A 2749-nucleotide genomic window follows, 5' to 3' on the forward strand; every position below is an offset into this window, starting at 1 on the left:
TTTTTAATTTTATGAGAAACTTCCTTATGGTTTTCCACAGTGGCTCCATCAATTTACATTTCCAACAATGCATAAGGGCTCTCTTTTCTCCACATTCTTGCCAACACTTCTTATTTCTTGTCTTTTTGATTAGCCATTATAACATGAGGTGATATTTCATTATGATTTTGAGTTTCATTCCCACAGCATTAATAATGTTGAGCATCTTTACATGTATCTTTTCATCATCTGCACACCTTCTTCAGAAAATTTTTTATTCAGATCACTGATTTTTAATAGGATTGTATGTTGTGTGTGCTAATATTGAAATGAATCCCTGTCATAACTCACTTAATTCAATGTTCTGGTCCCTGCTAAAGCAAATATATCATAGTGGATTACAGTGTTCTGGTCTAACTTTAACCACGTGATAGCCTCTATCATAGCTTTTCTGACATATGCAGTATCTTACTGAGACATATCACACAACCCTGAACACTGGCAAATGGTTACTAATGTGGTCTTCTTACCCCAGACCAGGATGGGAATCAGAAGTCATTTACATTCCTTTAGGACAGACAACAGGACACATTTACTAGCTTTAGAATTATATTAACATTCCTTCTCTGCCAGAGTAAAGTATGAAAAAGGCTAGACTCTGTGGTCAATGTACAGAGCATCATGCATGTCTTCCATATTGACAAGAACTGAATCAATTTTGGGGCTTTCACTGAGCCAACAGCAAGAGAGGAACCTGTATCTATTTCAAATTACAATACTAAGTAGTTCCATCAATTGAGTTACACAACTTTGCAAATGCCATGATGCCAGAAAAAAGTCTATACCTTCCAAAATAATAATGTTTTAAAGTGTCCAGAAAGTAGATAAATATATGCAAATATGTTTATGCATTATCCAGAAAATTTAATGGAAAAAAGATTTCACATTTAAATAGCAACACCAATAAAATACCTAGAAATAACAGTAAAGAACATTGCTTGAGATTGACATGAAAAAAACAACACAATTTTATTACTACAAAAAAAGTCTAATACATTTGAGTTAGGTAAGAGGGTAAACTTGTATCTCCAAACCAGTATACTATGGTGTGTATGAATTGTACATTCACTATATAATAAAACTTAAGGTTACCAGATGCTGATGCAAAGAGCTGACTCATTTGAAAAGACCCTGCTGCTGGGAAAGATTGAGGTCAGGAGGAGAAGGAGACAACAGAGGATGAGATGGTTAGATGGCAACACTGACTCAATGGACATGGGTTTGGGTAGACTTCAGGAGTTGGTGATGGACGGGGATGCCTGGTGTGCTGCAGTTCATGGGGTCACAGAGAGTCAGACATGACTGAGCGACTGAACTGAACTGAACTGAAGGTTACCAGAAATCTGATCATTAACAGAGTAGAATGACTGGCCAAGAATTTTGAATTTTACTTTGGTATTTTAGAAATGAGTTTGATAATTTGTGGATTTTGGAAAGGTCTGGCGCTGAAAGGTCTAATTTGGAATATCAAGAAGCCATAGTCCATAAAACAAGGTCTATATGACAATGACATAATTATTATTGGTGTGTATATTAATAAAAGAAGATTAACCTGATAAGATTAGTTTATAATTGAAATACTATTTAAGAAAGCAAAATACTCTGTTTCAATCTTCCCAAAGAAATACGTATGTGTGTGTGTATGTGTGTGTGTGACAGCTGTGTATAAAATTTAAAACGTAACCATCACTGACTTGATGACTTTTTTTAAGTTTATTTATTTATTTATTTATTGGAGGCTAATTATTTTACAATATTGTATTGGTTTTGCCATACATCAACATGAATCCACCACAGATGTACATGTGTTCTCCATCCTGAACTCCCCTCCCACCTCCCTTCCCATCCCATCCCTCTGGGTCATCCCAGTGCACCAGCCCTGAGCACCCTGTATCACGCATTGAACCTGGACTGGCAATCCACTTCACATATGATAATATAGATGTTTCAATGCCATTCTCCCAAACCATCCCACCCTGCCCTCTCCCACAGAGTCCAAAAGACTATTTTATACATTTTTGTCCCTTTTGCTGTCTCACATACAGGGTTATCGTTACCATCTTTCTAAATTCCATATATATGCATTAATATACTGTATTGGAGTTATTCTTTCTGGCTTACTTCACTCTGTATAATAGGCTCCAGTTTCATCCACCTCATTAGAACTGATTCAAATGTATTCTTTTAATGGCTGAGTAATATTCCATTGTGTATATGTACCACCGCTTTCTTATCCATTCCTCTGCTGATGGATATCTAGGTTGCTTCCATGTCCTGGCTATTATAAACAGTGCTGCGATGAACATTGGGGTACACATGTCTCTTTCAATTCTGGTTTCCTCAGTGTGTATGCCCAACAGTGGGATTGATGGATCATATGGCAATTCTATTTCCAGTTTTTTAAAGAGTCTCTACACTGTTATCCATAGTGGCTGTACTAGTTTGTATTCCCACCAACAGTGGAAGAGGGTTCCCTTTTCTCCACACCCTCTCCAGCATTTATTGCTTGTAGACTTTTGGATAGCAGCCATTCTGACTGGTGTGAAATGGTACCTCATCGTGGTTTTGATTTGCATTTCTCTGATAATGAGTGATGTTGAGCATCTTTTCATGTATCTGTTAGCCACCTGTATGTCTTATTTGGAGAAATGTCTATTTAGTTCTTTGGCACACTTTTTGATTGGGTCGTTTATTTTTCTGGAATTAAGCT

Source organism: Bison bison, unplaced genomic scaffold (genome assembly GCF_000754665.1).
Source record: "Bison bison bison isolate TAMUID 2011002044 unplaced genomic scaffold, Bison_UMD1.0 scf7180017864219, whole genome shotgun sequence".
Taxonomy (NCBI): domain Eukaryota; kingdom Metazoa; phylum Chordata; class Mammalia; order Artiodactyla; family Bovidae; genus Bison; species Bison bison.